General features: G+C 46.5%; 1 long non-coding RNA gene across 1 annotated transcript; it reads left to right on the top strand.

Moving 5' to 3' along the window:
* Positions 1-16,266: 16,266 nt before the first annotated feature.
* LOC115328314 lies at positions 16,267-23,944 on the top strand. The gene is made up of 3 exons (XR_003919920.4): positions 16,267-16,323; positions 19,900-20,064; positions 23,715-23,944. It is a non-coding gene; the product is annotated as an uncharacterized LOC115328314 (long non-coding RNA).
* Positions 23,945-24,210: the final 266 nt, after the last annotated feature.

The following is a 24,210-nucleotide window of genomic DNA, read 5'->3' on the forward strand; positions in this document are numbered from 1 at the left end:
CGGAACATCAATAACGAAAAGAGAGAGAGCTACAAGTAACACACAAACGTACCCTCATAGCCCAAAAGTATCAACCGAGAAATCTCCAACTTCCTTAAAATTTCGGGAACTAGTTTCCACACGCGCAACGATGATTTCGGCAATTGATCTCACAATAGAAAACTCGTCATTTCACGCTGAGAGGTTTACTCAAAATGTCAATAATGCTGGAAAAGATCAGCTTCTTCCAGGCATTAACTCAACTGATGATGATAATGACGACGATGACGGTGAACGTCAATATAACGATGATGCTGACGAAGGGCGCTTCACAACCCGCGAGAATTTTAATGAAGGTGTACCAATTGAGGCGCAAGCCCGTTTAGTGGCAGGCTACACGCAAAGCCGCCCCACGTCTAGACCTCTGTCCATGGATACATTTCTTAACGGAAAGGCTTTAAGAAATGACCTATCTAACGCGAGAAGCTTACCTGTCGTTTCGACACACAATTCAACTTCCGATATAGCGACCATTGAAGCTGCTTCGTCCGCGGAAGGAACTACCACGGAAGAGTCAGAAACGATGAACGGTACGATAACGCCAGAAGCAAGCTTGTCAACTGCAGCCCAGCAGTCCGTTAGTGAAGCGATGTTTGTGAACAGTACTTCAATTGAAGAGAATGACTTGGTCTGGAGGACGATTGAACCTCGCCAAATTAGACGCACAACGAGTCATTTATTTACAATAATAGATACCTCAGGTTCTTCCACGATGACATATAGCCCTGCAGCTCCTGAGTCAAGCACTTCGCTATTTACGCGTAACTCATCATCGCCGGAACTAAATTCTTCAGCGATATTTACCTCATCTTCATCAGGATTGTCCAAAGTGGGTAGCGTTTCGGACTATTATGACGATGTAAATGAATCTTTTCCGAACGACACGACGTCAAGCAACACGCTACACCGGCGGCGATCGCACCAAGACACTGGCATGGCAACCGAGGACTCCACGCGAAAGGACGACCTTTTCGTCACAAATAATTATTACGATGAAGAGTCACCGGCGAAAGCGTTTGAAACGACCAAGGACGAAAATGAGGCGCAATACAATGACTCGCCCGAAGGCGAGGCGATCGACGACTTGTTCTTTTAAAATGTCGCTGGTTTTGCTTGGTTTCCGTACTCCTTGGCTTTAGAATGAGGAAGACCGAGAACAACCATGTTACACTCGCTCCTCTTAGTGACTTCCGTTTTTGCGTTTATATCATAATATAAAAAATAAAATGAAATAGGCCATAAGTAAAAGTGAATTGAACTCATTCTTCCGGTACGGGGAAAACTGAACAAGAAGAAAGACAGCTAATACACACCAGCACTTACTAGTTGAAAGCTATGGATCCAATTTTATTTTATGTACGAGAAATGGCTTATTTGTGATTCCATAAGTTTCATGTAGTAATGTACCCCTTTAAGAAATACGTAGCGCAGACGCGCCTGATTTCCGACGCGCACGGGCAAGATGGCAGATCTGTTTTCGTAGAAAACATCTGCCATCTTATATGTGGCACGCAAGAGCCTGACTTGGTTAGCCCCTTTCGCCGAGTCAGTCAAGCAAAATCCGTCGAGCCAACCACAACATAATATCCAGTCTTCACACGGGACTTATACACCCCACGTTCCCCCCAAAATCTCCTAGTACCCCGCACCCCCCACCCCCTCTCCCTCTCTCAATTCCCTACACAAAGTTCTCAAGACTATTCGTAACTCCAGCGCTTTATAGATGGCGGGGCGGTAGTCGCAAGATGGCGGAACAGACGCGGATATATTCTCCAGGATTTTTCGTGCGTATGCTCGCTAACGCTGATCAGCGCACTAAAATTAATTTAGGTGGTTACAAATACGATGTGGTCAGGGCAGGAGCGCATTTCACAGGTAACGAAAATATTGACCTGCGTAAAGAAAAAAAAATGTTGCTTTTGAAAAGTCACGGAGTGGAACAAAACGATTCTTATTTTAACGTACTGGCTTCTGTCGTTAAAACTGCATGACGCACGTACAAGCCGATCGAAACCATCCGGTAACAGCAGTACCAAGGCCGACAATCCTTGCCACCCTCTCGGCTGCCGTCCCCGTTCCTCTGGTTCTTCGTTCAACCGCGAGAGGGCGAGCGACGGGCTAGAGTTGCGAATAGAACACACTCGCACAATTCCCGTCCCAAAAGTTCTACAAAAAAAAAAGAAAATTAACCAAAGAGTTTTGAAAATATACCGCATCTCCACGTGGTGAATGACGTTGATTGGGGCGAAGCTCGCGTGGTGCTGATGATACTGATTTTGGCCATAGGTAGTGCTGATGGTGCCGTTACACTGTAGTGCCGTTTTCATTCATGTCAGTAGAAGAATGTGTGGTTTTCTGCTTTTTTTTTTTGTAAGAAAACAGATGGGATGGCAACTCAGAACCCCCTAATCTTTTTTTCTTCTTTTTCGTCATACTGATTTTGGTCATAGGTAGTGCTGATGGTGCCGTTTTCATTCATATCAGTAGAAGAATGTGTGGTTTTCTGCTTTTTTTTTTTTTGTTAGAAAACAGATGGGATGGCAACTTAGAACCCCCTACTCTTTTTTTCTTGTTTTTCTTCATACTGATTTTGGTCATAGGTAGTGCTGATGGTGCCGTTTTCATTCATGTCAGTAGAAGAATGTGTGGTTTTCTGCTTTTTTTTTTTGTAAGAAAATAGATGGGATGGCAACTTAGAACCCCCTACTCTTTTTTCTTGTTTTTCTTCATACTGATTTTAGTCATACGTAGTGCTGATGGTGCCGTTTTCATTCATGTCAGTAGAAGAATGTGTGGTTTTCTGCTTTTTTTTTGTAAGAAAACAGATGGGATGGCAACTTAGAACCCCCTACTCTTTTTTTCTTGTTTTTCTTCATACTGATTTTGGTCATAGGTAGTGCTGATGGTGCCGTTTTCATTCATGTCAGTAGAAGAATGTGTGGTTTTCTTCTTTTTCTTTTTTTTGAGAAGACAGTTGGAATGGCATCTCAGAGCCCCCTATTTTCGTTTCTTCTTTTTCTTTTTTTTCATCTTGTTTCTTCTTTTTTTTTGCTCTCGCTGCTGAACCCACGAGCAGGGGCACGCCGGACGGCGGACGGACATACGGACATGGCTAGCCCCTAATCAGCTTCGCCCCTAAAAAGGAGAGGAAAGGCAAAAGACGAATGACATGGACGCTTGAACTGTGAGCATCTTTAAATGACGCGGCGAGAACAATACGATCTCTTGTACTTGTAAAAAAAAAAAAAAAATATCGCCACCCGGGATGACAAAAGCTGCCCACAAAAGATGTACGCAGTGCGTTTGTCGTCTAAGACAAGTCTTGTCTACGACTTATCACAGACAATTCGTCCTAAACTACGCAGACATGAGGTAGCCTTGGAGGCAAACCAAAATCCCCCTGTTTGAACATTGACGCAGCACATTACATTTCGCTATCATTGCGAAAGAAGGACTAGCTACAGACCGAGCGCAACGCTCTGTGAGGGCTGAGTATGTTCTATGCGTTACTATGTACGATGTGCAATCTTCGTTCAGGGCCACATATTTATGCTTCTAGCGTCGGCTTCATTCGCACTTGATCACGAGCCCCATTTCCTTCACATTTTCTTACTTTACGTAGGTCACCGAAACATTCTTGATATTTAACTTGTTTATTTCAGCACTGTTGTGCTGACGGCAACCCAACAAAAGCTTCCACAGAGTAGCGTGACTGTGTCTGATGGAGGCCCTGCACTTAGAGGGCATGATTATAATTATAATGATAAAAAAACACTATACAATATAATTTTTTTAAGCAAAACACAAGCCAACACCTTGTTTGTTTTGTTATATAGTGAATATCAGTGCGGTCTATAAGAAACTTGTTAGGTATTCTACGTAGGTTATGAGCAATTGACTGCAGTGCGCAATTGGTACGAAAATGAGGCACATTCCAGAACTTTCTGCGTCAGCTATAGATAGAAGATTCACGTTTTGTCAAGTGAGATAAATTAGACAAAAAATATAAATAAACTGATCGGTTTAAGTTAAATATTAACATAGAAAACGGTTCTCGTATACGCTAGGAAGTTTCATGACGTTGAACTTCGAAAACAATGGTTCGATATGGGGGTCGTAAGGCACGTTTGCTGTAAAGGGCAGCACTTTCTTCTGTAGGATTGTAAGTTTTTTAGCAATGAATTTTGTCGTTGTACACCAAACCAAATGACAATAGTTAATTTTGCAGCTAAATTAGCCTGATCAATGTGTGTCTTAATATCTACAAACAACAAAGCGCGGCAGTGACATATTATTCCAACAACTTTTAGAGCGCAGCTCTTAGGGGCCCGTTTCCGGCTTGAGCGGCGTCGGCGTCGCCGTCGCCGTCGGCGTAGCCGCGCGGTGCATCATGGGAAATGTCCCATAATGCACCGCGCGAGCCCCCCACCGGGGTCACGTGACCTCGTGGGGGGCACGTGACCCCGGTGCATCATGGGAAATGTCCCATAATGCACCGCGCGAGCCCCCCACCGGGGTCACGTGACCTCGTGGGGGGCACGTGACCCCCCGAGGTCACGTGACCCCCCGAAGTCAAGTGACCCCCGCCGATGTCGCGTGACCCCCAATGACGTCATCGTCACTGATGACGTCACCGGCATCCACATCGTCATCGTAATCATCACTGATGACGTCACCGGCATCCACATCGTCATCGTCATCATCACTGATGACGTCACCGGCATCCGCATCGTCATCGTCATCATCACTGATGACGTTACCGACATCCGCATCGTCATCGTCATCATCACTGATGACGTCATCAGTGACGTCACTGATGTCGTCACCGGCATCCACATCGTCATCGTCACTGATGACGTCACCGGCATCCGCATCGTCATCATCACTGATGACGTCACCGGCATCCGCATCGTCATCGTCACTGATGACGTTACCGACATCCGCATCGTCATCGTCATCATCACTGATGACGTCATCAGCGACGTCACTGATGACGTCACCGACATTCGCATCGTCATCGTCATCATCACTGGTTAAGTCATCAGTGACGTCACTAATGACGTCATCGGTACCCGCATCGTGACCGTCAGTGATGACGTCATCAGTGAGCTCAGTGATGACATCATCGGCATTGGGGATCACGTGACCCCCAAGGTCACGTGACCACCCCCTGGTTAGTTTAACCCCCCCCCCAGTGCCCTTCCGTCCTCCTCCTCAAGAGCTGCGCTCTAATTCGGCGTTACAGGGAGTTGTAAGCAGCTTTCACTTTTTTTGACAGTTTCTTTACTAAGTATTTCATGCGATTATACCATTGCATATATGTTCTGAAAAAATTACACCTAATGTTTTGTGCTTTTTGACTATTTCAATCAGATCGGTACCAATCTTTACTTGATATTTACTAGTACCGTGCTTATTTGCAGGTCTAAAGACAATTCCTTTAGATTTTGGTCGTTTTTTCTTTTAGGACCAATAATTTGACCACGAAAGACACATTTCTTAGACTACGCTTCCCTTGGTTATGAGTTCGTTCATATTCGACGCAGACAAAAATACACACGTGTCGTCTGCATACGTGATAAAACGTGAGGTGTTGCAAGTATTAACTAGATCGTTTATATACTGTCTCGGACAGAGACTGAAATCGGAAAATATAACGTTTCAGTTACGGCTACGGTTAGCGTTTTCTGTTGATATCGGTTTCGTTTCTTTTTTTTTTTTTTACGGTGTCAACTTTTACGTTTCGGTAAGCGTTCCTAAAGACCGTTCCTAACGACCGTCTTTTTTTTCTCGATTTCTTTATTATTTTGTTTTATTGAAATGCTAGACAGCCGTTTTATAATAAACGTTTTAAAGTACTCCCAGATATCTATCAACGGGACATTCACAAAAACAAGAACTCAAAAGCGTCTCAGTACTTATAACTGGTCGAAAGTTGCACACGTTTTTTGCTTCAACACTTGTTCAGTACATCTATTTGCATTATATAGTTTGATACGCTTGCTACTCGGATATCGTCGCCTTTTATATAAGAAAAAAAAAAAGAAACATCGCTAATTTGCTGTTTGACAACGCTTGTAAACAACCCGTCAGCTTACCAGGTTTTGTTTTCCGCCAGCTCTGCATGATGGTCAATTTATACTTGCTACTGCAGGACAGGAACATTGGTGGTTTTGAAAGAACCGAGTGGAATGGACATCCCGAAATTCAAACTTATTAGTTAATATTACAGTTAATACCCTGAATGCCACACATACTGAGTACATCTAGCGAATGCAGGGGTGTGACAGATTTAAAAATATAGACTTTTTATTGTAATCTTGACCACTGATTCAAACTAACTCGTCTTAATTTTAAATTTAGATTGAACGGAAATGTTTTTCCAGATGCACCATTCTCTGACGGTAACTCTGTCAAATGGCCACGACATTTCAAGACCCGCCCCCTCAAGATCATTCTTGAGACAAAAAATATTATCCAAAAATATTTTTATTTTTGGCTAATATCGGTCAACATCGGTTACCGGTAAATGATGTACGGTTACAATTACCGTTATAGTTTTCATAAATTTCAAATAAGGGTTTCGTTCCGGTTCCGGTAACTGAAACAATTTCGTTCCTAAACGGTTTTCGGTTTCGGTTACGGTTCGAGTCCTCGGTCTCGAACGTCGCGTGCCAGGGTACCTCTTTGAATTGATAGTCACGGTTGATATGAAGCACAGATATCCTCCTGACTTGTAGTGTAAGCAGACGTAAGTGTTCGTTACGTAACGTAAAATACGAAAATGTGTTCCTTCTTCTAAGGGCGTTTGAGTGCGTTTGACTGCGTTGCGTCGTGAACCGGAAGCGAGTCACCGGCAGATCTGTGCCTCGTATCAAGCATGGAATCCAATTCAAGGAATCGTCTTGGCACGCGACATAAGCAGCAGGGATGTCGCAGCCGCAACGCAGGGATTCTCGCAGCCGCAACGCAGTCAAACGCAGCTCTCTGAACCACGTCTGAACCAGGCTTTATACCTTGGGCCTTACCATTCGTAGTCGTTTTGTTTTGATGCGGGCAGAACCTGAGGACAAGGAGGAGACGAGAGCGCGCAAAGACGTTGGAATACCGAGCTCTGTTGGGAATGATTAGTGGGTAGAAACGCAAAGCTAGTTGTCTTTGTCCCCACTGCACTGTTCAAGGGTGACCGAACGCGAACACCAAATGCCTGATGCCGGAGTTTAGTGTTCTAACATGTTCGACGAGTGCAAAATCAAATTCCGTTGTGTGCATGCTTTTACAGCCTGAAATTAGTCTGCCTCAATGAGCGACTTGTCTCTCAGCTATATAGATGAGCCATTTAGCCAGCGCAGCACAACCGCCAGCCAGGGGTCTCACGTGCACCGTGCAGTAGTGACTCAAGACCGCACGCCAGTACGATGCTCACCCAGATCGAAACGGGAGAGAGAGGGGGGGGGGGGATTGAACCCAGGACCCTTGTGTTTTGCAGCGCGAGCTTTCGCTCCACGTGCTGCGAGCTGGTGCGCGCTACCCCACTCGGCCACCGATGCCATTCGACGAGTGCAATGGACACAAAGGCAGCTAGCTGGCTTTACGTCTAGCCACTAATCATTCCAACCAGAGCCCGGTGTTCTGACGATCTTACGTTGTTTCTGCTTGTCCTCTGACCCAGTTTCTGTCCGCATTGCAGACAGAAGAGTCGATTTCTTCAAGCGGGTATCACAATATAATGAGATTATTTCACTCTGACCAAATCCACGAAATCCTGATCTTGTTGGAGATCCGGTCGCATGTCAGCGCCGGCGCTTGTTGGTGAACTCGTTTTTTTATTGCTGATTGGTAACACGAAAGCATCACGTCTGCAAGGAGAGAGAGTTAAAGGTTTGCTAGGAACGATTTTCTGAATCGAAAGATCGTTGCCCGCTATTTCTTCCGCTAACACAATATAAATTACCGCCGACATCTGGTAATGCCCATACTAGCTGACCCTAGTTTAGGTGGTCTGGCGGTGGGGTCTAAAATGTTCAAAATTTATTTATTAAATCTTACATGCAGACAGTGTTTTCCGTAACGAAGAATTGTCGCCTATATTTTTGAAACTCATGTTAAACCATTTTGGTGTGGACTACGATAATCTTTAAACACCGAGGCATTTGTAGGGATAACCCGTACTTTAAGAAGCGCAAATTATATAGCTTTTTTCTTTCTACTCGGGGATCAGTTTAATGCTTGGTCGAAACAAGAACAGAACAATCTCATGTCTGCAGTTTTAGTCCGACAACACAATGAATCGTTCAATAATTTGCGCTTCTGGTCTCGCATGATGCACAAACATTTGAAATCCCAATGGTGAAAGAGTATTTATTTTTAATCAGCTATATTTGTCTAAACTTTCAAGCGGCCGTGCAACGATGTTAGGTAGGAATGTTTCTCACTTTACACCAGCTTATTGGCGCTAGCGGGGCCCAAGAATGCTCGAACGCAACGCCAACAACCAATAAGCTTCTTCGTCGTCATGAAATATACCCTTTTCTAAAATTCAGACCGGCCACTTTGATCAGTATCATCATTTGAGGAATGACATATGTGTTATAGTTCAGTGACTTATGGCGAATTCGACTGGGCGTTTTGGAGCGCGCCGGGATCAGTTGACCAGATCCAGAATGGAGCACACGATCCGAACGGGGTCGCGCCGCCTACGGATCCCCAGTTAAAAATGACCACTGCTCAGGGGTCGGCGGATGCCTTCCCGTCATTCACCTGCCCGGGAATCCCCTTTCCGCGGCCGCCACGGTCGTTTCGAAGACGTTTTCGCAATCGCGGTGCTAACACGTGTTCGACGCACGAGCGGCAGGAATGGCTCCGGAGCTTCTAGAAAAGATTGCCGGAATGCCCGTTGCGCGGCAAAACCTTCCTGGAAAACGAACCGGCTGTCGAGCCAAGGGGTGAGCAAGCGGCCATTACGAATTCTTCTGAGGCGAGATGGGCAAGATCAGGCGAGATGCCCCGCGAGAAAGGAAGTCACGTGTGTGCGCCGAGGGCTGGCCCAGCTGGCTTCCGGTTGAATCCGCCGAAAACGTCGGAGCAACTTTTCCCGGATCCCGATCGAGATCTGCGGCGGGAGCTAATCCGAAACGACCAGTGGAACACGTCCGTCTCGATCCCGATAGCCCAGTGAAATAGGCTCGCTCCAGAAAAGTCGATCTCGGCGCGATCCAAAACGACCAGTGGAATTCGCCATTAGAGTGGGGTAGTGGGATCACCGCGCCCGCTTGCTAGGGCGGTCTAAATTGAGAGATGGGGCTCCGGTCGACTCCTCCTGAAGCATTCCCGCGCGCTTCTGCGATCGCGTAAGTATCCGCACGTTGGTGCGTCGGTGTCTTCTTCGTCTGAGAGCTGGGAAAATTCGGGTTAATCGTAGAAACTTCATCGGCCGAAAGCATATTGGTTTCCCACGCTGAACACGCACCTCTTTACCGTTGATGAGGTGCATGTAATCTCTAATTGCGTACTGTGGTTCAAAATGTAATTTGCACACATTCAACGTTGTGTCCGCTCGATGCAGGTTTTTATCCTCCAGTTTTCGCCGCTCGTCATCTTCGGGGGCACCGAACATAGTCACCCTTGGCGCGTCCTTTACGCGAGCGTATCCTGCTCTACAGGCGGGTGCATACCTTGCAGTTTCGCCGGCGATTAGGTATTCTTAAATTCGGCTCAAAGAACAAAACCGCAAGACGATAGTGATCACAGCAACCTCGCGGCAAAGGTAGGCAGACGAGCACACGCGAATTGCAGTCCCTCACTCATCAACAACCGAAGACGAACGCAAACACATTCGGCCGCGTGCAGCCAGGATGCAGGATGCTTCATGAACCCCTGAAAAAAAAAGAAAAAAGTTTTTGTTTAAACAGTTTGCTTGGGACACAGATGTCAAGAAATAAGTTTTACGCGAAAATGATTTTTTTTTTTTTTTTTTAGAAAAATGTTGAAGGCGCGAAATTTGCTTTAAAGTGCGCGCGCAAAGTCCACGACGTCGCGGAATGGTCATCCGCTCTTTCCAACTCAACGTGAAGGCGAAGCTGATCTACCTCTCCCCCACGCGCCCGTGATGCCGAGAGAAAAAACAAGTGGAAAGGAGGTGACTACCGACTAAATCGCGTCTCGCGCAGTCAATATTGCTCTAATTTTTTTTTTCTCGAAAAATTAATTTTTGGACACGCGTGTTCCAACCAGGCTGTCTGAAAAAAACTTTTTTTTTTTTTTTTTGCCTTTCAGGGGCCGTTTTTGAACGGCTGAATGGATATATGGATGGCGGCTATTCCTTTTGACTTTGGCGGTGACAGGAGGAGTCAACAGCAGCGCCCCCGCTGGCCTCCGAGACAACCGACATAAACCGCCTCACCACGAAACATGAGCGAGAGAGGGCAGTGAGCTCACTACCCTATTTTAGGACTGTGGGCGTCGTATTCGCAACTTTCAGTGATGGTGGTACCGCGGTGTGAGAATCGCGCTCGCTAGCTTCCGGATGATCGGCTTCAAGATAAAGAAGCTTGGTAACACATTCGTGACGCGGAAATATGACGTAAGGCTTTCATATCGGTCGGATTTCACGAAATTAGAATTACATTCTCGTCAGACCGAATCTTGTTCAGCTGTTCTACGACGATCATTCAGATAACAGCCATTTTGATAGGAAGTACAGCGGCCCCTAGCGGCCCCCATAGGCCGTTGAGTTGAGAAAATGTTTTATTTGTGGAAGAAAAAAAGACGAAAGAAGACTGGTTCGAATCGTTTCCTGGCATTCCTGCGGCCTTGTCCTAATTGTACTGGAATGTAATTGGTTTCATCTCTTCTCTTCTTTGATTTCACCAGCGGTTCGAGAGCTCTACTCGCATCCGTGAGCAACTTTTTGCTCAATTTCGAGCCCTTTTTCACTTTTTATGAGCCTTTCGTTGAACCCTCCGCGCTAAGCCTACTGGCCCAGCGCGGCAAGGAATAGGGCACGGTGACGGTTGCGCCGCCGGCCCATCGGACCCACGACTCAGTTTTAACTCCCGGACATGACGACGCCTCTGGTTGCGCCACCGCGGCTGCAGTTGCTGCAGGCTACTCAGGATCATGCCGCTGTCACTTCGTACGAAACCTCTCCCCCTCCCTCGCAAGAGATGGACGAGGACGCGGAGGACTTCGGCCCGTCCAGTAATGCAAAGCGTTTTCGTTCGTCCGACGATAGTCTTAAAGACGCAGACACGAGTCTCCAGGCTTCATGGGCTTCGCGAGAGCCGGACGCCACTGACTTGGAGGGACTTTGGGAAAAGGCTACAACGAGAACCCAGCGCCGAGCGCAACTCAAGGCATCGGGCCAACCCCTACCCACCACAAGCCGCAAGGAACGTGTAACTCTCGGCACCCATGTAATCAAGATACAGCCCACAGAAAGATGCGACGTATTGGGCTTAGACCCAGAAGAGCTGAAGACCGTTATCAGCTCCTTCGCCGGTGACCCCAAGTTGCTCAAACATCAGATACTGAGGGTGAGCAAACTCTCTAATACCATCGTCGTTACTACGTGCGACTCCACGCAGGCCACGCATCTCCTCCGTATGGGTGTGTTACCTTTGCGATCGAGACCACCACTCCCGGTGCGTACGCACCAAGTTCCCACGGACGGTATCTCCCGGGGAGTAATCCATGGCTGCAAACCCAACGAACCCACGGCTAAGCTTCTGGAGGCGCTGTACGCCGACGGAGTGGATGTCCTGACGGCCCGGCCCATGGGCTCCAAAGGTACAGTCCTCATCCACTTTGCATCTCCGCATCCGCCACGCGAAGTTATGTATTGGAGCTTCCCGAGAAGGGTGGAATGCTACGAACAGCGATCTCTCGTGTGCCCGCGCTGTCACCGCCCGGGACATAAAGCCACCAGCTGCCCGATTAACCAGCCGGTCTGCAGCAACTGCGGAAAACAACACGAGCAAACCCCGGAAGCCTGCCCGAATGGCGAGGCCAAGTACTGCGGTCATTGTAAACAGGATGGACACGTGGCTACTGATCCCTCTTGTCCCGCTCGAGCTCAATTCGCTCAGCGCGCGAAACAAAGGGAAGGAGCCAAACAAGAAAGACTGGCACGGAGCCGCTCGCGCAAGCGCAGGCAGCGATCCAAGCAACCCTCTGGCACCACTAACTCACGTCCCGGTTCCAAGAGTACTACCTCCCAGCTGCGCGGGTCGAGCAAGGTTCAGATCCAGGATCTGCTCCACTCCTACGCCGATATAACTGCGAGAGATCTCAAGGGCGGTCGCAGCCCAAATGCACGCCAGATGCTTGAGACACTCCAGGTCGAGCAAGACCGCGATCAAGCCGATTTCGATAGCACTATGAAACGTCTGGAACAACAACTGAAAGAAATTCAGCGTACAATGGAACAAGTCAAGTGCAAACACAATCAACGGCAGAAATCACGAGCAGATCGGCTCCGGGCGCTGCACTTTGAAGTTGAGGAAGAAGAGAGATTTGAAACCGAGCTCCTTGGGAAAAGCAAGCGACGCCAGTCCCTTTCACCTGGGCGGTGTCGCACACCATCTGAAAATACTTAATCCACACGACAGCAGGCAAGAAAGCAATCCCACGTACCTGCACCCCAGCACCAGGCAGCAACCCAGAACTCTAACGAGCCGCCGGTATGGATACAACAACTCATACAGCAGCAACAGCAGCAAGCAGAGCAAATGAAACAAATACAGCAGATGCAGCAGCAAATACAAATGCAACAACAACAGCAAACGCAGCAGTTCCTCCAACAGGTGACTCAAATGGTCGCACAACAGGTCGCTCAGATGTTCTCCCCCATACTTAGCCAACATGGACCCAGCCTGCACCAGCCGCAACCAACCTCCACTGAACAGCAGCTCGGCGCACCCACCGCCTGAGCGTCCTCCCGACCTCCTGCAGTGGAACTGCCGCTCGCTACGTCAGAGCGCTGCCGAACTCGTCGAGCTCTTCCGCTTAACCGGAAGGCCGGCAGCGCTTCTGCTGCAGGAGACACGGGGGATGAGTCCGGGCATCTCGGGCTTTAACGGATACTTCCAACCAACGATTGAACACGGACTAAGAGGCGGATCGAGTGACACATCTCAGACCATTGAAGCACAAGCTGCGGTGTTTGTGCGCAAGGGCCTCCCACAGGCACAAATAGATACGACGGCCTACTGCAACCCGTTCCAGGAGGTGGTGGCGGTTCGCTGCACGCTTGGACGTCACCGGGTCATCCTAACCTCCTGCTACGCGAGACCTGAGTCAAGCTGTTCCAGGCGCGGCCACGCTGGACAAGCCGGCTTCCAATGGCTGATGGACCCCCGGCAGCGCTACCCCCGTGACCGCCTGCTCGTGGCGGGCGATTTAAACGCGCACCACCCGGATTGGGGGTACTCGATTGCTAACGCCAGGGGCGCGCGGCTAAAGGAGGCAGCGGAGTTGGCGCACCTCACTCTGGCCAACGACCTCGACTACCCAACGCGCCACGGACTGCACGAGGGACAGCGAGACACCACCCCGGACCTGACCTGGGCAGACTCCCGACTGGTGACCGACTGGCGGTGCGTACCGGACCCTATGGGGTCCGACCACTATCCCATCTGGCTGGAGCTCTCAACCGGCGGCAAAGCAGGGCGCAGACGTTTAACTCAGGCTATCGACTGGGACACCTTCCGAAAGGCGGTGGCCACGTGCGAAGACGCGGTTCCCGTAACCGCAAAATTACTGAGGGCAGCGCAAGCGGCCACGCGAAACCTGGAGGTGGAAGACCAAGACCCGGTTCCCGACAAACATCTAATCAACCTGTGGGAAGCACGCAAGCGGCTCCACAAGATATATCTTAACAACGGCAAACGATTCAAGGACCTAGTGCGTTTGCGCAACAAGACGGCACAGGCACGTAGATATGCCAAACGCCTGGCTCGCTCGAGGTGGCTTGACCACTGCGCGACATTTGACGAACGAACTGGCGCCCGCAAGCTATGGCGCGCCCACAGAGCCTTGACCGGCAAGACCAAGGCGCCCAACACTGCTCGCAACATCCAGCTAGCCACCGACCAAACTCCGGAGCAGTTTGAGGAAGCGGCCGCCAAGGCCTTTTTCCCACAACCTGCTAACAATCCGGACCTGTGCCTGTACGAACTGCAACCTCCGAGCGACACAGAACAAGACGCCCCCGCCCCGTTCACGATTCAAGAATTGACACTGGCCTTGGACTCTTTCAACGAGCGCAGCGCCCCTGGCAAGGATGGAATCACGTGGCGCATGCTGCGCAACCTGGACGAGCCGGAGAAACGAAAGCTCCTGAAAGAACTTAACGACGTCTGGGCGTCAGGAGTACTACCGGCCGACTGGAAACATTCAGTGGTGTACCCTATTCCGAAACCAGGAAAGAGTCCGGATCAAATACAGAACCTCCGACCAATCTCACTTACGTCTACGCTATGCAAGCTACTCGAACGGATGATCCTTACGCGACTCACTTATGTCTTGGAAGAAGCCAGGGACGATCCTTACTACGACGCTGCGCAGACTGGTTTTCGCCCCGGACTGTGCACCCACGACAGCCTACACCTCCTCCGAAACTTTGTGGGTAAGAGGCGCCGAGGAACCAACAAGGTACCCGGACTCCTGGTGGCAGTGGATCTCCGGAAAGCTTTTGACACCGTCGAGCATTCGGCAGTGATCGAGGAACTCGAAGAGAGTGGCGCAGGCACCCGCATAATCAATTTCGTGAAAAGCTTCCTCAAGAATCGTACCTTTCCCTACTGAAAAAAACCGTTTGGCGCCCATATGAAAATAAACGGGTCCATACCGGTAACCGTTTAACCATACTGGTCACCAGTTTGTCAAAGGGGTCGCCCGTATGGCTCAAAGGGGTCCCCCGTATGAGCCATAACGGTCACCTATTTGGCAAACGGGTCGCTCGCCTGGGCAAATGGGCGACTCGTTTGGGCAAAGTTGTCGCACGTTTGCTCAAACCGGCGACCATGTTGCAAACTGCACCGGTTTAATCAAACGGCTCTCCGGAGCCCGTTTGATATTGAACGTACAGATCGGCGGCGTGGGCACGCCTAGCGTTTCAGCCGTGGCAGCCAATGTTTTCCGGAAGGCTGGGAGCGCCGGTTCATCGATTTCAGATCGTCCGCGTAATGCAAGTAATTATATTTATATTTCAATTGCGCTGGTTTTCGATTATACTGCAACTAAAACTAACACCTTTTTTTTTGTTTTACGTAAACGCGCGACGTTGGTGAGCCGATATTTTTGACAGACCTTTAATACTTTGTCCATCTTTGTTGCCTCAATTTACTTATTCAGCTCGAATCTCTCTCGCAGAAGACGCGACCGCGTGAAAGAATGTACGTCTAGACTCCGTTTCACTTTAATTCAAGACGCAACGAAGGTAGCACGCGTACACGCGGCTGCAAGAACATCGAGCATTGCGAGAGCACGCCCGCCGTTGCAGCACTCAAACTACGAGCTTGCGATATGTTCTTTCTACGCTCGGGCGCAAGCCGAGCTTCTGGCAGCCCCGCCGCCATTTCCAAAGTTCGAGCGCGCGCGCACGCGCGCGTTTGTTCTTCGGGACTACAAAAACGCATCTCCCTGGAATGCCTGGGGAGAGGGAGAGGGGCTGTCCCGGTGGTCCCAGCGCCTTGACCTCGCCTCCTCCCTCCTCTCTTGTCACCCCTGTCACGTGACCCACAGCAGCGCGCGAGCTACACGGCTACACGCTGATAAGCATCGAGATCCGGAAGGGCGCGCCTTGCAGCCACTTTTTTCTGCGTGCACCTAATCGGAGAGCCCCATCTCCTCTGCTGATTGGCTGCAGGATTGTAGGTACCGCGTAGGCCGCGTAGGGATAACTCGACTAGGGATGATTCTGGTTGCCAGCGTGTCGCTCCGTGGCGTCGCCGGGGTTACCATAGTTACGTGGTTACGTGCCGTTTTTCAAACTCGTTTCGACGGTTTTTCGCTACCTTTTGATCGCACGCTGACGCCGCCGCCATGAAACTCCGAGGTGCTATCGTCGGGGATAGCCAGTTGAAGTTTTTGGAACGCCATCGACTGCGGCTTGTCCCAAGTGTGCAAGTGTGCACTTTCAGCTTCCCGGGTGCATCGACACGTACGCTGCCCGGGTACGTTGAACAATTGCACCTGCACGCCGAGGACTTCATTGCCGTGTATATCGGTGGAAACGACCTTTTCAACGGGGACTCCGCCGACGATATAGCCACGCGAATAAAGGTGAATATCATCATTAAGTTATTGAAACTAAAGCAAATGTGCAGGCGGGCTGTAATGCAGGAGCAGTGGAAAAGCGGGACACGCAACACAAAGCTCCAAAAAGCACGGAGCTTTGTTTTGTCCGTCCCGTTTTTTCCCATGCAGCTTACCATATGTAATAATTTTTAAGCGCGTATTTTTTCGTTTTCGATGACGGTCTCCGACGAATATGCGTTCAATGGTTGTATGTATATATTTAGATTCCCCTCACATAAGTGCATCGCGATATTAATGCCAATATTGTGCCAATGCCACTGAAATCCAAACGCAGACGAGCTGGTGCACACTAATATTTAAAAATCTTGAAACAAAATAAACAAAGTCTGAACTGTGCCACAAGCAACAAATTTGAAATATGGAGAGGATTGCTGCTCATGGGGTTTCGCCAAGGTGCGTCACGTAGCTTTTTTCTGAAGCGGTTTTCCAGGCAGTACACCATAGGACATCCCTGGGATTTCATCGTGCCTTCCTTCGAAAGAAAAAACGGAAGTTACTGACGCCCAAGTTGTGGCTAGGCGTTGCAGTTATTTTGCAAAGATTTAGAAGAAAAATAGTTCCTCGATGAAATGTTAAAAATTTAAATTGTCTTTGTGAATGTGCCCTTTTCAAGTAAAATGGAAAATGTGTTCTGGTTGGGAAATAATTTTAACTATAACATGATGATAAACCCCGAGTCTAGGGAAAATAGTAAGCAGCCAGAGGACAAAAAAAAAAAAAAAGAAAATTAAAAATACGTCAAATCCACAGACAAGTAAATCACCTCTGCAGCACCATAAAAAGAAGAAAGGTCGACTATATTGTCCCAGATTAAAGAAAGAATAAACATTTAGAAAAGATAACACAACATCTTTCAGAGCTGTTGTGTAGTGTGTCCCACATGTTTATTCTTCCTTTAATCTTGACTCGCACCCACACGGCATCCGTCAAAATATCGTCCCATCACCAAGGCCCTTATCGTTCACATTTCAAAGTCAGGCACTCCAACAAATTCAATAAGGCTAGGAACTTGTGCACAAACAAAAGAGTATACTTGAGTTCAAACGCACGCAAAACAGAAGTAGCTCGGATATTAGTGCTTTCCCATATCGTGCTAACAAAAATAATCTCGTAAACATTAAAAAAAAAATATATTCTTAGGAAACTCATTTCTTCCGAAGCAGCATGGTGGTGTTAAAGGCATGCTGAACCGAAATCTGGATTCCAGAAAACACGGCGGCAAAAGCGTGCAACGGGATGCTACGAACGCCAAAACATCACTCATACAGGAATATCTCGGACAAATGACTGTATTTAAAAGAAAAAAAAGAGGCGCATTTGACAGATATGTTTACATCTTGTTTCTTCGAGAAGGAGAGGGAGTGGCCTCGGCGTCTTCTCCGCCTTGCCGCTTTGAGGGTGTGAAGCGAAGAGAGGGGGAAATGAGATATCTTGACGTCACGCGCCTCGTCGGCCTCGTTCAATCTCGACCTCTTTTTCCGAAAATACGGCTATCCATTCGAGATGTCATTTTACGAGTAGTGTTGTAGGGATTGTAGAGCTTTCTGAAATCCAAATTTCGGTTCACCATCCCTTTAATGTTACAGTTTCCCGGATTACTATTTGAGCAGTTTCCTATCATTTAACTCTTTGTGAACTACTTCTATATCAGACCAGTTTGCCTTACATTTAAAATATTCTTGATTATCCCTAGCTAGTTCCTGAGTTGGAAACATTGTTCTTTACATTGTGTTTGTGTTCAGTCAGTCAGTCGTTGATGCATATCAAAGTTTGACCTACATTTAGCTGAAACCACAAGCCAACGATATCTTGTACTCTGCTACTTTTACAAATAACTGCATTTTTGTGATGCTTTTTCTGACATTCATTCTGCGCTGTCTGGAAAGGCATCAGCTTACTTAACTTGAAGTCAGAGTCCTTCCCACCTTTTAATGGAGGCAACTTTTTTCTTTCATAATGTTTACAGCTGAAATTTGCACCAAACATCCACCAGCCTGCCACACCTTCATGGAGAATCCCATATTTTTGTAACATGTGGAACTAACTTATGCGCTCCCCTCAAAGCATCACCGTACCATTTGTTTATGCGCTGTAAATTTATTCAATTTCATGCGGTGCTTCAGAATATCAAGATGGTCTTTACTATTGAGAGTGTGTTGGCACTTCACATGTACACCGGTGCAACTAAATATTGGATATTTTGGCAACGAGAAATTGCCAAAATATCCTGGGAGTTGGACTGCTGTTGTACTGGCTGCAGATTGTACCATGACTGTACAATGCTCATCCAGATCAAAACATGCAGCTAAACAACAAAATTTATATTTTCGTTTTCAATGAATCTAACTGCGCCATATTCCAATGGTGCTATACTTGAGTGGGTGCAATGGTTGAAAAGGCAGAGCAGGCACATTCTGTTGCACAAGGCAATGCAAAACTTTTAACAAATTCTGCTGTTAAGTTCAGTTGTTTCTAATACAACAAATAAAAGAACAGTATACTGTAAACGACTAAATTTTCGCGAGGACCTAATTTTCGCGAATCGCCTACAGTTCGCGAAAAATATGTCTTGCAAACGATTCGGGAAATATATGAACGCCATAGAAGCTACTCTCAATTCGCGAAAATTAGAACCCGCAAATTATTTCAAATTTTCAACTTTGGCCTGATTTGCGCAAACTTAAGCCCGCAAAAATTAAGTCGTTTACGGTATATACACATGTGCTCTGAAACTTTTGTTTGTTGCTTTAAGACCGTTTGAGGGGATCATATAACATCACCTTGTTAAACTTGTGCAAGTTGCAGGTATGGTGATAGATGTGTTTACTAATGGTATATATATCGGGTGTGTCTAATGCAGAGTGCATATGTCATATTGTGCTGTGCAAAATAACCAATGAATTCTTTTGCACAGCAATCAGTAAAAAGAAATGTCGTGTGGCTTTTCTTTCACACTTCACTGATGGTGCGTTCATTTCACAGAACTAGGTTAATTGAACATTCGAATTGGTGTAGCTGCATTCACAAGACTAAAGTGCACATTTGTAAGAGGCTATCATTTGAGTGGCTTCTTCTAATCTCCAGACATTTCCAGTGGAGTAGGAGAAATGAGGTAGAGAAAAGCATAATATTTTGGAGTGGCATTAATCTTGCTCTTTAATCTCACAAAAGTTAATCCTTCCATTTACATTGCAAAGCGATTTCACCACAAGTACTATTGCTCTGGGGAAATTCTAGATTTCTCTGGTCATCATCACATCTCAAACAACAAATAAGAGGTTTTCCTGGTTGACAGCTTAGTTTTATTTATTCAAAATGATTAGATAGGTCTTTTTTATTGCGCTAAATTTTATAATCGTGCACCGGTAACCTAGCTCACCATTTTGTCGGGAATGCCTTTGTTGTCTTGTTATCTATCTTTGGGTTACTACTTTTTGAAGTAGCAAAGTGCTCTAGTTTATGTAGTCCATTAACCTGAATAGCAGCAGTAAATAACTTTGCTTTGTCACGTGCATAAATGGATGTTCTTTCTTTTCCAAGGATTTCATTGTCGGGCTCATGAAGTCAACACGGCACGTGCTGGTGTACAAGATTATACCGAGAGGTGGGCTTGTCGGGGCAGCCAGAGAGAGAGAAAGGCTTGTGCTAAACCGCCTTCTGGTACAAAAGCTGGCTGCCCTCAACGTCACCATCTTGACTGTTGATGTAAGTACATAACACTCACATCCCTGACACATTGAGCTTTTGAATTGCATGTGACACATTTTCTAGAGCCTTTAAATACTCTGTTGGTCCAATATACACAATGATTGATTCAAACAGATTTTAAAAAAAAAGGGGGGGGGGGGGGGTGAAAGTTAGACGAGTGCCGCCTTCACCGTGATCTCAGGCTCGGTGGACATTAGTTGTGGGTATAATCGTTATGGTTAGTTGACTAATTAATTGAAACCTGTTAATAAACGTTTTAATTATCGGCTTTAGGGGTCGTGTTGCAGTTGCAGTATTGATGGCAATTACAATTGAAATAATTTGTAGAAATGTAATGGTTTTTGAGATATTAAGTCATACAATTTTATGTTTTTTAGCCCAATTTAAAATTTAAAAAAAATGCAGCACAATGACGCTTTGAAGAGTGACATACAGTGCAATCCACTTAGAGTGCTAATGAGAAAACTCGAAAATGCAATCGTTATAACCGATTGTCGTTGTATATGGGCTGGATACCCCACGCAAAAATGAATTGTCCTCTAGAAACTGACCGTTATAAGCGGTACATCATTATGTGTGGTATCGTTATAAGTTAATTGCACTATAGTCGTTTTAGTCACATCGCCACTTCTGCTGTCTTCGTACCCACTAGAGTCACTGAATGGGTTTCCAGAGTACCGAAACTCCCAAGCTCCACACCGTGGCAGTCAAATTCATCCATATCCATGCCGCCATTTTGGAGCCTTACACTGTACGATAACTGTACACATTAGTCATTCTCACTAGACCTTTGGGGTGCGGGCAGTGGAGCAAAAATATTCTTTTTTTCCACTTAATTTTTACAGCGAAGTTGTTATGCGGTAGGATTTGGTGAAAAAATGCATCCCCAGATGTTGGCAGAAAGCTCCCCATTGGTCGTCGCAAGTATGCTTAAATAAAACTAAAACGAGGGGGCAAGTAGTGTGAGTCAGCCTTCCTTGGCATTATCAGATAGTGAGGTCCTGATCCCTTGTTATCATCTCTGGGCATCGTCCTCAAGGTCAACCGAGAGGTCGTTTTAGATGCTGTCCTCGAAATCGTGAAGTGGAAGGGCTCAAAAATTTTTTTAAGCCTCTTTATATACTTTTTTTTTTCTACATATCCAGACTGACATATAATTTATTCAACGAGGATGGTCTATGCCATATTCCAATTGCAGTAGCAAACTTTATCTCTTAGAGCTTAGCCGCCTATTTCTATCATCACAATCAGCCGCTGGCATTTTTTAAATGTCTTTTGAGCATTCAATACACTGTCATATAAATGCAGCAACATTTCAGTGATTTATATACAACTATATAAAAGATGTTTAAAACTGGACAGCAGCAGGATAGAATACAACAGTCTCAAGCTCTTGTTTTAGCTTGACAATTGCTTTGCTGGGCAGATGAAGCTTTCAACAAAGCACAGCAATGGTTTCCCCACAACGATTCTCCGAACAGTTGGCTGTCGACACAATCTCTGCGAATGGTTAATGCAGACAAATGGAATCAACGGTGAGTTATGAGAATGGCTTGGTATGAAATCAATGACCCTCTAAATTAGAAACACCAAGGTGTCATCATTCATACTATACCTGAGAAGCAAGATGCATCGTTTCCACTCAGGTCATCAAGTGACATTATCTACAGTACCAGGGGCGTAGCCAGGGGGGGGGGGGGGGGGCTTATGATGCTTTAGCCTCTCCCCCCCCCCCCCGATATCCAGCCGGCCCTATAATATCCAGATGCATTTTGACCCCCCCCCCCCCCCACCTCGCCCTCTCCGCACCCCAAGTAATGGACATCCCAGCAACCTCAGCCCCCTTCGAAAACAAGTCCTGGCTACGCCACTGTATAGTACATATAAGGCCTCGCTGTAAAGGCCTCATTGATGTTTTTTGTGCCACACGGCAGGAAAACAGCAATGTAATGAACAAAAAGAACTCGGATGACAACCGTCTGAGTGCCCATTCGTGCAAGAGTGTTTGCTTAATTGCATTATGAGTCACCCAGACATTCCTGCTTCCAATTTCGCATGCAAAGCTACTCTTTAGATTGTTTTTTACACTTCATACGAAGCAAAGCAATTTGAATAGAAAGCACTGCAATCAAATTTTTTATCAGAAGCAGCCATTCTTCCAAGCTCAGTTGAAGCAGCCTGATGGGGTGCGAGGTAACAAGCGATACGCAGAGAAGACCAGTGAAATACACTCTCCTCACAAAGCTTGCTTCTTGCAGTGGGCTTGGAGTTCTTTCATTTTACAGTGATGCGATTGCTGCGCCATTCGCACCAATAAGCCCTGCTTATTGATATATATCTAACAATCACTACATTTTTTTTACTCTTTTCAATTGGTCTGTTGTTTAATAGTCATTGCCATGAATACTGCAATTGCAACATGACCCCAAAACCAATAATTAAAAAGTTAACAGATTTTTGTTCATTAGCCTACTTACCATGACGATTATCCCCTCACCTAATGTCTGCCGAGGCTGATAAAAAATAAAATGAAAATGCCATTTGTCTTACTTGTAACACTGCTTTTTTTAAAATCGGTTCATAATAAAATTAAACGTTCTGTATAGTGAATGATTGAGTCACACATTTTTAAGTTATTGTATCCACCTTGTGTACTTACTTAAATAATATTGTCAGTGATGGTGGGCCTCAGAATAATTGCCAACGGCCATAGACTGCTTTGAGCATATGTTTACCCGGGTGTAAACATATGCTCGATAAAAAGATGTATCTATTAGTATTCTTTTAGCTGGATTCAGCATTGGTACCATCACCATTGGCAACGCTAATTTGTCCCACAACAAAAGTTGCACACAAATGTTGCTGCGATAAACATCAATATTTTAAAATCAATAAACTCCTGGAGGTAGCCGCTGGAAAGCCCATATTCATCCCATCCTAATCCATCAACCTACCTTGTGGCTGCTCAAGGTGGAGTGGTAAAGGATGTAATAGAGCAGTTTCAACTATCACTCTTCCCCGCTTTATGCAACCTCTATGGTTCATAGCTTTCACAGTTGCAAAAACACGACCTCTCCTTCCTCGAAAGCACAAAAAGTATCGCCCAAACTGAAAACCAAAAGAGTGGCTTTTTTCGTGACCAGAAAGTTCAGTGACCTGTTGTCCTGAATGAACCTTGACTAGATAGGCGGTAGACCCCTTTTGACTGATTCGAGATTTGAAAGGTACCTTTGGAGGCACAGGCATTCCCTAGGACCATTGACCCTGTGTGCTGATCACGCTTAAGTGTATAATATCGTCTTGTTTTTTTCTTGGGGGGGAGGGCACACTGAAATTCTGAGCTTTACGGATAAATCCAAATTGACAAAAAATTTCCCGGCAGGTGTTTTTCTGAGCTTTTCAGATTTATCCGAAAACATGGAACCCTATTTATAAGTAAGATTTTTGCGTTTCCAGATAAACTCGAAAAAAATCAGAAAAACATCTGGTAAAATTGTGGTAGATTCGTATGTTTGCACCTGACAACTTCGAAAACACATAACCTTAGTTAGAACCTTAAACAAATGTGTGCCATGCCCTTCACAGAAATAAACTATTGGTCAGCTTTTCTTTTTTTTTTTTCTTTACTCCACTTATTGATTTTTCAGCACCTGTTTCTCAGCAAGGGCAACCAGGTAAACCTCTGCAAACTTGCTGTGGACCTCTACCATGTTTGTCGAGTCCGCGGGATTCAGTGTCTGTCCTTTGTTTTATGCAAGGCTTTAGAAAAAATTTTTGGAAACGTCCGTTGTAGGGCTTGTGCACCTTTTATTGTTTTTAAGGTGCACTGCTGCAGCCGGTGTAAAGCAAAGGGCCACCAGGTGGGTGCCTGTGTCCCCATTGCCTGGCTGCAGCAGTAGATAGCGCCCCATATTTTTCTCTACAGAAGACGACACAGTTAGCGCAAGCACAGCATCCATTTTTTGTTTTCGGTGTTATTTTCACAAGTGAAAGTTGTAAACAAACAAATCCAGAGATCCTGGGTTTACTCCCCACCCCTGCCTGTTTCAATCTGTATGAGCATCGTACCGCAACATGCGGTCGTGTACCACTACTCCGTGATGCACGTTAAAGACCCCAAGGCTAGCGGTTGTACTGCACTGG

Source organism: Ixodes scapularis, unplaced genomic scaffold (assembly GCF_016920785.2).
Source record: "Ixodes scapularis isolate PalLabHiFi unplaced genomic scaffold, ASM1692078v2 PGA_scaffold1__304_contigs__length_218370807, whole genome shotgun sequence".
Lineage (NCBI taxonomy): Eukaryota > Metazoa > Arthropoda > Arachnida > Ixodida > Ixodidae > Ixodes > Ixodes scapularis.